The following is a 16,671-nucleotide window of genomic DNA, read 5'->3' on the forward strand; positions in this document are numbered from 1 at the left end:
TTTTCGAACATTTAGTCATCTAACCAAGCATCTTCTTCAAGATCTCTTATAAGTTCTGAAATGGAGCCCTCTGTATTAGAATACATGGCTTCCAATACACAGTGCGCCACATTGTGAGCCCACTTGACATATCCTAAATTGGTTGTCATTGCAATTCTTTATTCTTTGGAATTATGATGAGTGCAAGATCAAAGGCTTTGACAAAATATACCTTTTTTTAACAATACTCAAGTTCAGTACTACCAAACCACTATTTCCTTAATGTTAGCAAGGTCATTTTCAGCCTTTTTGTAGAGATATCCTTTGTGTACATTTGCCAGCACCAAATTGCTTCTCATTTGTAAATTCATCTGTAAACTATTACCCTTGGTTTGCTGTCACTGAGACAATTCTGAATCCAACATATCATATTCCATTGTATCCCATGGGCTTTTACTTCTCTGACCACTCTGCCATGTGGAAACTTGTCAAGTGGCTTCCTTAAATCCATGGGGACCACATCCACTGCAATATCCTCATCAATCTTCCTTGTTATTTTCCTATAAAATTCAATTAAATTAGTGAGACATAACCCTCTCTTGACAAAACCATGCTGTCTCTGATTATTGTGCGCCTTTGTAAATAGCAGTTAATCCTATCACTCTGTATTGATTCAAGTAACTTGTTCACCTCTGTGGGTCAGACTGGCCAGCCTGTTATTATTAATGTAATTGGATAGCCTCTCCCATGATGCCTACATCCCATGAATGATTAATGACAATAAAAAATTCTTGTCTCGCATCTGTTTATAATATGCTCTGAGAAATCTGTGTTAAATTAGGGGAATTTAATGGTTGTGCCAGTGGGGAGATCCATATGAATGGGCCTGGCCACTCTAGGATCCTGACCTGATTTAATACCAATCAGGGATATATCTAGTTGATGATGGGGCCTCGGCAACTTTAGGGCAGATGTTTTGCCCCCGGCCAGCCAAAGCTCTCCAGCATCAGCAGCTCCACTGGGAATAGTGGCCACTGGCAGTACTGCAGTGGGACTGACGAACAGGTTCATTTTTGGAACCCCGACGAAAGCAGGGTTGGGAGGATAGGTCAGCTGAAAGGATTGAAGGCCATTAACCACTTGGTGGCTCTTGTTGATGGCATCACTCTTTTGGCCAAATAAAGGAATACCCCACAGCATGTTGTTTACATGGTGTGGTCCCTGACCACCAACCTTAAGTAGCCTTAAATGGGCCCATCAATGGGCCTCTGGGTGGAAGGTCATCCTCAAACCTTCCCTGCCTTGGACTTAGTCAGAGGAATTTGGGAAGATGATGGGATCTCTAATTTTCATGCCTTCATCTGATTAGCAGGTTAACAAGTTGATCAGATGATTCTACCTCTCAGCCCACCTTGAATCATGTAATTCCAATCTTTGTGTGCTGAACTCACAAATAGCCCAAGGCAGTATCATACTTAGCTAATGTGAATTCTCATTCCCCATGGTTGCTGAGCGACTGCCAAGCTCTGCTTCAGTCACAATGTACCTTCTTTTTCGGAGGTGATATTGGTAGCTTTAATAGCTAATAGCCACTCAAGATATCAACCTCCTGCCGATACATCCAGCCAATCAGAAATACAGTCAGAGTAGGATTGTTGTTGGAATCATTAAAATAAACAGGCAGCATAAAATTTGCATATGGCATCATGTGGCTACCTCACTATAGTTCGCTGAGGGTTAATCATACATAATGATCTTTATGGCCTATTGAACCTATTGAATTCCAATAGCTCCTCAAATACAATCACATCCGTTTTTGATGAAAGCCCTCATATTAGAATTTTTGACTTTGTGCCATTCAATCTACTTTTTTTTCATTTCCGCCCCTAGTTATACAGTTTTAGTTTTCTTTTAGATAGGAAATTTCCTTCCATCTTTCTAATGATTATATTTTCAGCCTGGTTTATCCTGAATGCCTCTGTGAAATTGTCCTATTAAATTTCTGCTCCTCAGGACCCATTTCCCAATTGGAATGAAAATTATTTTAAAATCCTGATTTCCACTTTCTTCTTCTTCCTCCCATGTTTAAATTAATTTAGAAAGAATCTTCCATGTTCCACTGAATAATTTAAATAAAAATCAATATCCCCAGCTTGTTACCATCCGATGCGTAGTTAATTTTATAATGCTCATTTTTTTTTGTAATTTTAATTTAAGAAATTATCGTTCTTAATCCTTTGATAAACTTTAATTGAATTTCCAGTCTGTTTAGAAGGTTTTACAAAAGCCCATTCTATTAAATTCAATTCTTGATAATGCCTTGTAAAATGCCTCCGTTCCTTTAATTTCTAAGCAGCTGCAGTATGGGGATGTAATTTTTATAGCTAATTCTTATTATGTCGCAGATTATATTTGAAAATATCTTTTCTTCATGAATGCACATGTTGCTTTTATTTTTCTTTTTGCCCCCCAAAAGAGTTGAGGATGTACAATGGAATCACAAAAAAAACTCCATGTGTAGGTGGTAAGTGTCAAAGCATACATTAACATTTATGATGCTTTGAGAATTCTATCATAGAATATATTTTATTTCTCCTGGGAGCTTTATCCATTCCTTCTGAAAGAATTCTTAAAGAATTGTCTCTGAAATATCTTAAAATATCGCTCCATCATTAAAACATTACAGGCTGCGCATTACATTTTAAACTTTTATATTCTAAACATAAACTGCAGGTAGAATCTTGCAGGGACAATTGAGAAGTTCTGAATTAATGGAAGCAGCTAAAGTGCTTTAAATATGCTATTTTTTAAAAATGCGAAATATTTCAGTTTGAATAAGAAATCTAGCCATTGAAATGTAATTGAGTTTAGCATAGAAAATTTGCATTTGAAAATACATCACAATCCTCATAAATTCTGTTTCATTTTATACTTAAAGAAACATTTTTGGCTTTGAAAGCAACTTTGTAATTCTAAAGTCACCTTATAAAAGAAAATAATTCAGTTAAGTGTACATATTGCTGGATCTTTCTGAGGACAGATTGGGGAGTGAGAGGCTAGCAAAATGTTGAAGATGGGAGATGCCATGCTGTTTAAGTGGACTGCTTTGTCTTGCATGGTGTCAGGTTTCTGAGTGTTGATGGACTTGCATTCATGCAGAAAATTGGAAAGGATTCCTGACTTGTGTCCCATGAACAGGGTTTCAGGAGTAAGGAAGTGAGTTACTTGCCATAGAATAGCCAGCATCTGAGCTGCTTGTGTAGCCACAGTACTTTTATGCCAGTGTATTTCCGTTTCTGGTTAACGGTAATCCATAAATTGTTGTTCGTGGGGGATACAGTGATGCTAATGCCATTGAATGTCAAGGGGTGATGATTGAATTTTCTTTTGTTGGTGATGGTCATTGTCTTGTATTTGTGTGGTGTGAATGTTACTTGCTATTCTTTAACCCAAGTCTGAATGCAGTCCTGATCTTGCTACATTTGGGCCTGGACCGACCCAGCATCTGAAGAGTCTCGAATGGTGCTGAACATAGTGTAATCCCCATGTCTGGCCTTATACCAGAAGGAAGGAAGATCACTGATGAAGTAGCTGTACCTGGTTTGGGCGAGATGAAGACCTGAGGGACTCCAGTAGTGATGTCCTGGAGCTGAAAATTATTGACCCAGCTATAACCATCTTCCTCAGAGAGAACTGCCTCTGGTTCCTATTGACTCTATTTTTTCTGGGCCTCCTTCAGATAACACTGATGAAATACTACCATGATGTTAAGGGCAGTCATTTTCACATTCATTCTCAACTTCAGCTTCTGTTCATACTTAGACAAACATTGTAATGAGATCAGGTGCTGAGAGTTCCTGATAGCACCATACTGGGTATCAGAGAGCAAGCTTTCATTGGATACTGATTTGTGAGCTGGAATGCCTGGGCCTCTGTATTACCTGCCGGTTGCTGTTGGACTGCCTGATGGTCACTCTTTCTCTTTCTGCCTCCAGGCCTTTAACAGTGGTGTGACCACCTTTCTACACACCACCCAAATCATTTTCAGCCTGATGAGTGTGCTATGGTGACTCCAGCCTCTGCTTGAGCTTTGAAGCCTGGAGCTCAAGGTTTCTGCTGCTGGTGATGCTTCTTGCATATGTGTTTGTCTAGGACACTAGTGGAGTCCATGACTTTCCACACATTCCATTCAGTTGAGCTGTGCTGACCTATCTTAAACTCATTTCGAAACTTTGGACCATTTTACTATGTATTATTTGGCCTTGACTGTTCCTTATTCCTGAGTTTCTCAGTTTAATCCAGCTTGATCTTGTTTCCTGTAGGAAATTGGAGAAAAAGCACTAACTATGAGTTGCAATGGTCCATATTGCCAGCAAGGCAAGTATCCTAGTGTTCTGGAGCAAACTGAGTAAAGAATTGTGGCGCTGGAAAGGGACATCCGGACAGGCAGCATCCGAGGAGCAGGAGAGTAGATGTTTTGAGCATAAGGTCTTCATCAGGAGTGTGGGTGGGGGGCTGCAAGGGATTTGAGAGATAAATGGGAGTGATGTGGGATTGGGGAGAGGTAGCTGGGAATGTGTTGGTAGAAGAAGTTGGGGGCTGATGGTGATAGGTCGGAGTAACAGTGGAGCTAATAGGTGAGAAGGAAGTTGGACTGGTAGGACAATTCAAGAGGGCGGTGCCGGGTTGGAGGGTTTGATCTGGGATAAGGTGGGAGGGGAGGGGAGATGAGGAAACTGGTGAAATCGACATTGATCCTGTGTGATTGGAGGGTCCCAAGACGGAAGATGAGGTGATCTTCCTCTTGGTGATGGGTTGCTAGAATTTGGCGGTGGAGGAGGCCTCGGACTAGGATGTCCTTGCTGGAGTGGGAGGAAGGAGTTGAATTGCTTGGCCACAGGGTGGTGGGATTGATTGGTGCATGTGTCCTGCAGATGTTCTCTGAAACATTTCACAAGTTGGCGTCCTGTCTCCCCCACCTGTCATTCTATCCTAGTCAGAACGAAAATGTGCAACCAGAAAAGTACCAGAAAGCTACACATTCTCTCTTATTGTGTGTCTCTTATCTCGGTGCCACTCTCTGTCTGCTATGATGCACTGTGTAACACCTTTCCAGACACTGAATCTTTAGGTTCCCAATATTGGATTCTGCCTGCTTCAAACTCATCTAATGGTTTGACGTGGGCAACCTTCTGTGTCTGGCTTTGCAGATTGCCATACAGATTTCCTCTGCCTCAGCTCCTGCCTGCTTGACTCTCATCAGGAGTTAAAATCAGTTTTCTTGGATATTTCTCAGGGCATTGCTTGCATCTTGCATCATTGTTACACAACTTCAGGTTTAATAGCACTGACCATTCTTTAACAGATCCCTGTCATTAACAGTAAGGAATAGAGAATAAGACAAGGGAAGTATGAGTCAGTGTGTTTGAATTCTTCTCAATTTAATTCTTAGAAAAAAAGACTGTTTCATTAAATGTCATTCTCATTTACTGTTAGGGATTATGGAAATATCCTCCAGGAGTCTTTTTACCAGTAAAATGCATGTGATTAATTGTGTTGTTAAGCACTCTCTTGATTCCTGGTTAATTAAACATGAGTGTAAACAATATTGGAAAAGGACAGTTTTAACAAGTGTGTTTTTGGTTTGAAAGGAGAAAAGCTGATAAACTCAAATGATTTAATTTGTTGCTTATCAGGTAGAATTTCAAATGTCATGGGTTAGTCCCTAACTAAAATGAGTTTGTGCCATTTGGAGTCTGATAAGCAGGTTCTAAGGGATGGTTTATGAGATTAGCAGAAGCTTGTTTAAATACGAAACAAATTATGGTTCAATAGCTGTTTTTAAGTAAATAAGAGTGCCTATACTGTTTCAATTACAGAAATTAAAACAAAATCTTCTTTCCAGTTCAAATGGCATAAGTTGCCACTAATTTGTTCAACAAATGAATGGTATGGATAGTGGTGAGAAAGGTGGAAATTATGGTAAAAATATATGAAAAAAATCTTGGTGTTAAGAAGAAAGCTCCTGATATTCTCTCTAAGGTGTAATTGTTGGGCTCAGAATCCAGCTAAAGAATGGTGACAAGCTCATTTCCATCTACATCTCATCACAGAATCATAGAAGTGTTATAGGGCAGAAGAAGGCCAGTTGGCCCATCCTGTCCAGATGATTAGCTAATTTATTTATTAGCCAAACTCACCACATTTCTGTCTAGCTACTAATTCTCCTCTCCTTCCCTGAGAAACTAGAGGGTGCCAATTCCTCCCATGAAAACCTGATTGATTTCCTGGTGGCAGCCATTTGCTTCTCTGGGCCTTCATACTACTGGATCTTCATCACTCTTTCCCTGCATGCTCTATGGACACCGTCCTCTCTTACTCTTCATCCGTACAAGTGGGCAACCCTAAGCCATATCATCATGGCTGTTTTTGTACCAACTCATACACCATCTTAGTGCTTTGGGACTTCACTTTGAGCTCAGGGACACTTGTGACTGGCATGCTTCTGCCAGGTTGTTTTGCACAGAGAGACATACTTCCAACTTATACATCTGCATGGGATGCATCTTATAGGTCTTACTTTTGTTCATTTTCACTAACTTTGCATTTACTTGGAGGCTGCCGTCCAATCTGCTTGGCATGAGGTTTCAGTGCATAGACTGAGCAGTGGTAACCTACAGGCTGTCAACCTTTGTGGCTTGCATTTCATTTTACCACAGAGGGTGAGGCTAAGAGTTTGTCAGGGTTTGGATCATTCAACAGTAAAGGAATTGGATATGTTTCTGTATGGCATTGGACCACGTCAATATCATATCGACAGCATGTGCTAGCACTTATGTTGCAAAAAGCAGCAAATATCTTTCAAGCAAATGGCAATGACTGAAAGACAAAGGGAACCCCAGTCCGTAGTGGGTTCAAAGGGGACTGCAATCAGTTAGAGGTTGCTGCCATAGTCTGTCAAGAGACTAATATGATTCCAGTTAAATGACTATGGTTGGTTACAGTCAGTCAGGCACTTTACTCCTACCAGTGTCTGGAGATCTGTATTCTTGCAGTCTGTGGATTGGGACATGGTCAGTCCTACAGGTCAAGTGTAACCAGTTTGGGGATTACTCAGTGTCATTCTTGGCTTTATGGAGCTATCAGTCCAGCTGTGGGACATTTGCAATTGGGGCTGTCCTGCCAAGTCAGTCTCGTGTGGAATGGATCATAATCATGAATGATTGGAGGTTTTTCAGGAACCAGTCTGTGGAGTCCTGGGGAAAATGAGAAGCTTAAATCTGAGTCTGAAATTCATTAAAACATAGAAACTAGGAGCAGGTGTAGGCCATTCAGTCCTTCCATCCTGCTCTGCAATTCAATATGATCCTTGACCATTCCTTATGCCAGATTCCTGCTTTTGCTCTATATCCCATGATGCTTTTAGTACTGACAACATTGTTCAACCAATACCTTATGAACCGGCACTATCGTTGGACCATCAAATATTATTTACTTCAAAATACCGCAAGGTTTACTGTATTATTCTGTCAAATTGCTATAGTTTTTGAAAATGTATTTTCTTCAATGGCAACACTTAAATGACCACGTGAAGTTTTTTTTTAGATTACATTACAGTGTGGAAACAGGCCCTTCGGCCCAACAAGTCCATACCAACCCGCCGAAGCGCAACCCACCCATTCCCCTACATTTACCCCTTACCTAACACTACGGCCAATTTAGCATGGCGAATTCACCTGACCTGCACATCTTTGGACTGTGGGAGAAAACCGGAGCACCCGGAGGAAACCTACGCAGACACGGGGAGAACGTGCAAACTCCACACAGTCAGTCGTCTGAGGCGGGAACAGTTGATTCAAGTCAATGTCTCCTCAAATACCATCTGTCTGAGCAGTCAGTTGAGGGGAGAGTAAGAAGGCTCTTTACCGCTAAGTTTTATTTAAGGCAAAGTTGCATTATTAATTCAGTGATTTATGATGTAAATAAAGTATAACAGTGAGATGTCTCCTTGCTGCTTTACACTACCTAGTGTGTATTTTTACATCATGTGGACCTCTTGATTATCTGGAATATTTGATCAACTGGCACACACCTGGTCCCATTGGGCATGGTTAATAAACTGACTTTGCTGTATCTTAAGACTTGAAATGGGTCACTGACAGATGATTTCTAATCAAAGGGGCAATATAGCAAAGAATGATGCAATCTCATCTAGCACAGCAGGGAGGAGAAGCTCAGGGGGTTCAGAGTTTCACAAGTGACAACCACTTTGACCTCTCCATGAGGAGAGTGTATAAGCAACAAGGACATGGTGATTTGCAAAGTCATAGGCTCGGGGGTAATTTAGGAGCATCAAAGTTTTCTATCAAGCTAGATAGTCATTGGAAACACTGGGACAGTAACATGACTATTAACATGAAGAATACAGGAGAGCTTTCTTTATCCCAGGTGTAGCCTGCAAGACACAAAGTTGGAAACCTTACCCTCTATGTACAAAACTCAACTGTGTAGCAATGAGAACCAAAATGCCCACCATCACATACAGAGTGAGAGTGGTAAGTTACTGTGTTTCTCTTCAGGAGCACTGTGTAATTCTTTGAATTTGAGGCCTTGCCATCAGCAATTGCAATAATCCTGGATGCACTTGTTCAGTAGCACTACCCATCTGGCATCAAATTGCAATTCATTGGCAGGTCATCAACAGAAAAGGCTTCCAATGCTACCATTTTCAATTTATGTATGACTATTAACACCAGTGCCAGACATCCTGCGAGCTTCCAAAACTCCCCGACGTGAGAGAATTAACAAATCCTGCCTACTTCCAAGGTTATCAGGCTGTACCAAGATAGCTGATGGTCAACAAGGGTACCCCTTCCAAACATGGCCGATGTCACCTTTACAAAATCATCAGACTGCCACAGAAAGAAAATAAGGCACTGTACGTGCTTCCACAAGTGCCCATAGTAGAACAGACCATGTGGTTCCTTAAGATGAGACTTGATGCCTGGAATACACTGGCAGAGCCTTCCAGTACAGCCCCTGTGGCATGCTGTACTTTTCACAATTGGAGCTGACAAAGGGATATCCTGGTGCTGAGAAAATAGGGGATCAACAGCAATCTTCTGAGGATGAAGATGAGAATGAAGATTAGGATGTTGACCAGAAGTGACTTCTAAGAGAGCAGGATACACCAGCATAAGAAGTCAGATTGTAACTAATTGAAACCTGTTTCCAATCAGAATGAGTTGGCTTTGTACTTCCTTTCATTATAGGACTTCTTGTTGATTATCTGTCAAGCAGTCCCTGGAAGCTGAAAGTACATATGAAGATGATTATTTTTTCACGTTTGATCATTTTTGCCACGTTACTATTTTATCTGTTTGATTGTATTCTCGGGTATCTTTGTGATCACTTTTAAGTATCTGCAAATTACATGTTCCACTGACTAGTAGGGAGAAAGCAGCAGTCAATGAGACAAGCATTAAAATCACATGGCACTGAGGTTAGGTTGCTTTTATGGCTTCAGTCAGTGGGTAATATCAGTGTTGTGTAGTGAGGTCTCTCATGATAGGCAGCAGGTTGAGTGCAATCCTGAGGCACTTCCACCTCTCCATCATTGGTTAGCCTTCAAAGTTTCAGAGTTCACAAAGATGCTAAATTTCCCTGAAATGCTTGAATATTCTGTAGGATAGTGTTTAACCAGAAAATGTAGCATTTTGTGTAGCTTCTTCCAGTAGACCAATGTACTATGGACAGTGGGCATGTGAATTCTCCATTATACACCTCCCAGCCTTGAATGGCAGAGAACTCCCTCAAAAAGCTGATAGAATAAATTGTGTGCTGTTCTTGTGTGCGCACTTTAGGAAGGATGTCATTGCACTAGAGAGGGTGCAAAGAAGATTTACTAGGATGCGGCCTGGGCTGGAGGGTCTGAGTTATAAAGTAAGATTTGATAGGTTGGGTTATTTTCCTTGGAGAATTAAGGGTGAGAGGGAATCAGATAAATGTGTATAAGATTATAAGATGTACAAGATAGGAAGACACTTGTACTCTTAGCAGAGGGATGTAACTGGGAGCCATAGATTAAAGGCAAAAGGGAGAAGGCTAAGAGAACAGTTGAGAACTTTTCTCACTTAGAGAGTGGTGGGAGTCTATAACTCATGAATGGATAGTTGAGTCAGAAACTCTTTCAACATTAAAATTGTATTTAGGTATTCACTATGTTGCCATAGCCTCCAGAGCTGTGGGTCATGATATTAGTGTTGTCAGATCATTGATGCCCAGCATGGCCTCCTCCTGTGCTGTAAATGTCTGAGTGTGTAAGTAACTTTGCATTAGGAATGTGTGGACTCATTACTGATTCCATGGTATCACTCACAAGTGTGGATGATTTATGTGGACAGCACATAAAATCTAGTTGTGCAGGAAGATCAGAGCCTAAACACAATCCCTGATCATTGTGCTTGGCTTCAGTGTTGTCCACATTAAAGTACAGTGCCTGGGCTGCAGGTAACAAAGTCAAGTTTCAAGGATCTGTCATGTCTGATGGTATCTGCAGTCAAGGAGCCAACTGATGCTAGTTGTGAGAGATGAGCAATGCTTGGCCATTATAACTTCTTGCATCTTCAGAATGTTTTAAGAGGCTATGCATCTCTTGACCAGGTGTGAGTTCACCAGGTCTGACAATGACAATGTCACATTTTAAGCATGAAACTCAGTGTACATTTACTGAAGTGCAAGAAGCTGTACAACTAACTGTCACCCATACCACCAATGTGAGCTCAGTAAGTTCTTTTTAAAATAATCTTTCCTTCCCACTACATCTATATGCAGTTCCTCCTCTACAGCTGGAGACAGCTTGTGCAAGTTAAGAATGAGTTAGCACTGTGTTAATAGGAAATCAACGCAGCATAACACGCAATCTGACCAGAATGGTTGCCCATTGCATTCTCCGTGTCCTCACATGAGTGGTTGCACTCATTTCTGACTGATTAAACATTTTCTTCTCATATGATGTGAGGAACTTTGCATCTGCCACACTGCATCTGATCTTCAGCTTCTTAGGCTGGTTGTGAGACATGTTTTTCTGTAATGAGGCAAAAGGAGGGTTGACTATGATGGAAGTGAATGGAGAATGGTTAGTTGTGAAGCAGGAGCAGAAAAGGTCACCACTGAATGAGTAGGAAGTGCAGAGGGCAGAAGGGGTTAATACTTTGAGATGATCATTTGGGTGACAGCAGTTTAGTGCCCAGTGGAGCACTCCAGAGTGAAATGCATTGCCTAATTTGCAGGGTCTGAAGTGGGGTGTAGTTGGGTGTAAATATGGCACCAGCAATGTGACCTTCATAACGTCCTGGCTGTGATGAGTGTGTCCATCTCTCTTGCTGTTTGACTCCATGAAATGGACACTGAAGAGGATGGTTGCAAATCAATGAAATGAAAAGCAGAAGACCACGTGATAAAACCTGACATGGATTATGGTGAACTGACCGGACTCGATAAAGCACTTTGCCAAAAAATGGGAAAATTCACTCTAATGAGTCTTTAAAGAATGGAATAATTTTAACCTAGAGCTGCCTTTTATGCCCTACATTTCATAAAAATAAGTCACAAGGTTCAATTTTGTCAGGAATTGCTCTATGCACCCACACAGTCTAAAAAAAAGAGTGCTTCTGAATATCTAGGCCCAATGAACCTACATTTGCTCTGCTACTGGATGACCAAATAGCTGTATGCTTCCAATAAATAATTAACAAATACTGAAAAACCTTTTGCTAGAATATTATTGGAACTAGTTACAAATTTTTGTTTGAAATACTGATTAGACATCCTTTTAACTTTCCTAATTCTTGAACCCTGTGAATATTATGCAACTTAATTTTTAAAATATTTTTTGTATTGTGCAACAACCGAAAATTGAGCTTCTGACTTCAGTTAAATGGCATTGAAGATAATTCAGATTGAGTGCTTAAAAACACAACTGGACAGTTTTGAATTGAAGTAAAACATTCACAGTATGTAAGAAAGATTAAATATAGTGTACAAGATGATTAGGGGGTTAGATAGGGTTGACAGTGTGAACCTTTTCCCGCGTATGGAGTCGGGTATTACAAGGGGGCATAGCTTTAAATTAAGGGGGGGTAGATATAGGACTGAAGTTAGGGGTAGGTTCTTCACTCAGCGAGTCGTAAGTTCATGGAATGCCCTGCCAGTAGCAGTGGTGGACTCTCCCTCATTATGGGCATTTAAGCGGGCATTGGATAGGTATATGGAGGATAGTGGGTTAGTATAGGTTAGGTGGGCTTGGATCGGCGCAACATCGAGGGCCAAAGGGCCTGTACTGCGCTGTATTCTTCTATGTTCTATGTTCTATATGAGATGTGAATGTGAATTGACATTTTCCAAGTAAGTGATGTCACATCGGGGTGGGTAAAATATTTTGTTTTCCCTTATTCACTTTTCTTAATGGATTTATGGTTTAAATGAAATATTTTGCTCTCTCTATATATATATGTCTGGCATACTGTAAAGGAAAACATGTTCAAACATAGGTTGATTATTATTCATTAGGTCATTATTTATTATTCAGCATTATGTCAAAATTAGTTAACTTTTATGAAGGGAAAATAAAGGTCACTGCGTTTAAGATGAAAACACATTTTACAAAAGAAATATAAGCAAATCTTTTGTTCGAACAAATAGCCTGCACTATTTATTCTGCTTCCTATCATTCTTGGTTTGTACTCTTTGGTTTTAAGATAAGCAGCAGAACTTACCAAATGACAGCACATCAGTTTGAGCGTGCACATAAAATATATGCACTAATCAATTAAAGTACCCTTTCCAGAAACAGTGACAACAATCATATCAAAGCAGCCATTACTGACATAAAGCTAATGTATTTTGACCATATAATAAGGAAGGTTGAATCCAATTACTGCACTTATGCAGACTCTGTGCTGAAATAAATGGCAAGGTAATCAATGGACTGGGAGACTTGCCAAGCTGCAGGCTAATTGAAGTAAACAAAGACTGTCATTTGCATCTGAGCAAATAGTCCACAGCAGATGTAGTTATTGTGTCCTTTAATAGAACATTGGTTTTCTGCAACATCTGTTGGCATGGGAGACAGGAATTCACTTAATAGTGAATTATTTTACATGCATCCTTTTGTTTAAGCAGTAGAGAATACAAATAAAGCAGAACAGTCATGATGTTTGTTTGGATATTTGATTTATTTTAAAGTTTGGGAGACTTGTTCATTAGAGCATATTCCTATAAGGTTCCTAGTGAAACAAGCAGAGTTCACCTGTGTGCTGATGTCACAAGCTTCTTTTCCAGCACACGCATTTCTACAAGTTATCACATGATTCATCTTTACAGATCTATTTTTGGCTTTGTAGGGTTATTGTAGGGATTTAAAGTTGAAATAATCCCCAAGCATGAACTAAAATTTTGCACCATATGACTTGGTTTAAAAAAATAATAAAAAGATCAAAGATACTTCGCAAATCTAAACAAAGTATTGCATTAGAAAACTGTAAGCTCATTTGACGATCAGTTTTGCAATTATGAAGTTTCTAAAATTATTACATTATAGGTCAGTAGCCTTAAATTTAGGATGATCTGTCCTGCAGTCTGCCTTTCAGTAAGCTAGAGTAGTTTGGTTTTTGCAGATCAAAGGAAGTCTTTGAATGTTCTACTGAGGTTTATATTTAGAGACAACAGTAGCTGACTCTGAGATGACAATAAATAGATTCTGTAGCCCAAAGTTTTGGCAAGATAGTATAGTAAAAAAAAACTACATCAGGCAAACTAGCAGGAAACTTGTCACCAGGATACATGAACACCAACAGGTCATCAAAAGTCACGATCCACAGTCAGTAGCTTCCATACATACAGACAAAGAAGGACACCACTTTGACTGGGACAACTGGGATTCCTGAAGAAGGGCTCATGCCCGAAACGTCGATTCTCCTGCTCCTTGGATGCTGCCTGACCTGCTGCGCTTTTCCAGCAACACATTTTCAGCTCTGATCTCCAGCATCTGCAGTCCTCACTTTCTCCCCATTTAAATCACTAGCTGTCTTCCCTAAAGTGAAGCTTTGACATTCATTTCTGAGTGACAAAAGGCCCTTCAAGAGACCTTTCCATGCTGAGTGTAGGTTCACAACATTTACAATTATATTATCATGCATGTGAACTGCATACAGTATACACGTATGTGGTGTGCAAATGCTGGTATCGACAATGTTATTAATCTGCACAATTGGGGATAGGCATTTCTGTGGTACAAAAGTGATCATGGGTGATATTAAAAGAGGCACATGTACAGGCTACAATGTTGTGGCCAACACAAGACATCCTAGTGTGCAAAGAGACACTGAACAGTAAGTATAATGCATGATTCTCTAATCTGTAATGATGCCTTTCCTGAGTGATGTTGAACTGGAGGAGAAGGGTTTAATGCTAGTACAGTACTTGTAGTCTGCTGCTATCTCTTTGCATCATGCAATGCCTGGTGATAGTTCAACAGATTTATTTGGAAGTGCTAGCTTTTGGTGCGCTGCTCCTTCATCAACTACCTACCTGATGAAGTCCACCACCGGCACCTCCTCATCATCTTTGCATCATGAACAAGGGAAAATTCATCAAAATGACCTCCTATGTCAAACTGCTAACTAAAGTCATTCCAAGTACCGTACCCCTGGGCTTGTTGGAAATTCAACATACCTCAATCTATGAAGGAGCACACACAGCTGTTATTTGTAAAGGATGTGATATTAACTGTTCTCGTTGCTAAGCACCGTTCTGTTCCTTATTTGCCTGACGTGGGTTCTAGCACCATAAGAAATAGGAACTGGAATAGGCTTTGCCATTCAGTTGGACAATGACTGATCCGATACTCCTCATGTCCACTTTCCTACATTTTCCCCATAATCGTTGATTCCGCTAGTGATCAAGAATCCATTTATATCAGCCTTAAATGTACAGAAGGACTCTACCTTGACTGGCCTCTGTAGTAAGGAGTTCCAAAGACTCTCAATCCTCTGAGAAAAAAAAATCCCCTTCATTCAATCTTAAATTGGTGTCCCTTTATTCTGAGACTATATACGCTGGTCCGAGACACTTGTATGAGGGAAAACATATTCTCAGCATTCATTCTGTCAAGCCCCTTAAGAATCCTACATTTTTTAATGAGATGACATTCTCCTAAACTCCAGTGAGTAAAGACTCAACCTGTTAAGCTTTTGCTCATAAGATAATGAAACCATTGTTAATTGTTGGAAAAACCTATCTGGTTCACTAATGTCCATTAGGGAAGGAGACTGCCTGGTCTGTCCTTGCCTGGTCTGGCTACATATGAGCCCAGACCCACAGCAGTATGTTACAATTAGGGATAGGTATAAATGCTGGCCTAGCCAACGATGCCCACATCCTGTGAATGAATTAAAAACCCTCCACATCAGGGATTATCCAAGTGAACTTTCTCTGAACTGCCTCCAATGAAATAGTATCTTTCCTTAAATAAGGGGAACAAAACTGCTCAGAATATTCCAGATGTGGCCACACTAGCACCATGTACAGACACAATAAGACTTTTCTACTCTTATGCTCCAGAAATAAGGACCTTGAAATAAGGGTCAAAAATCTGTTTGTTTTTATGATTACCTGCTGTACCTGTGTGCTAGCTTTCTGTGTACTCCCAAATCCCTTTGTGTTGCATCTTTCTCCTTAGGTGGAGGTAATGGCGTAATTTTATTAGTGCCGGACTGTTAAAGAGTCCTAGATAATGTTCTGGGAAAGTGAGTTGGAATCCTGCCACAGCAGATGGTAGAATATGAATTCAATAAATATCTGGAATTAATAGTTGAATGAATGCATTGTTGATTGTTGGAAAAACCCATCTGGCTCACTAAGGTCCTTTAGGGAAGGAACCTGCCATCCTTACCTGGTCGGGCCTATATGTGACTATAGACCCATAGCAATGTGGTTGACTCTTAACTGCCCTTTGGACAATTAGGAATGGGCAATGAATGCTGCCTAGTCAACGATGCCTTCATCCCATGAATGAATGAAGTAACAAAAACCTCCATTTAAATAATTCTGTTTTTTTTTTTGTTTTCCCTTATAAAATGAACACCTTCACATTTTCCCGTATTATACTCCATTTGCCAACTTTAGTCCACTTACTCAACCTATTAATATAGAACATGAAACAGCACAAGAAAAGGCCCTCGGCCCACCGTATCTGTACTGACCATTCTAAACTAATCTAATTTGCCTGAAAATAGTCTTTATCTCTCTAGACCCTGCCTGCTCAAGTGTCTGTCTAACTGCTGTCTAACTGCCTCTTAAATGTTGCTATTGTACCTGCATCTACTACCCCCCCGCCCCCGGCAGCACGTTCCAGGCACATACCATCCTCAGTGTAAAAAAAACTTGCCATACACATCTCCTTTAAAATTTCCCCTCCCTCACCTTAAACCTATGCCTCCTAATGCTTGACTTTGCGAAAAAGACCCTGCCAATTTACTCCATCCATGCCTTTCATAATTTTATATACTTCTATCAGGTCTTCAGTGATTTAACCTTAACTCTAATCCTTAATCCTACTTGCCAAGGACATTTCATGACCCTCTTTGCCATCCTAATTCCTTGTTTCCTTTCTGCTTCCTTTATATTCCTCAA

The sequence above is a fragment of the Chiloscyllium plagiosum genome, chromosome 14 (assembly GCF_004010195.1).
Source record: "Chiloscyllium plagiosum isolate BGI_BamShark_2017 chromosome 14, ASM401019v2, whole genome shotgun sequence".
Lineage (NCBI taxonomy): Eukaryota > Metazoa > Chordata > Chondrichthyes > Orectolobiformes > Hemiscylliidae > Chiloscyllium > Chiloscyllium plagiosum.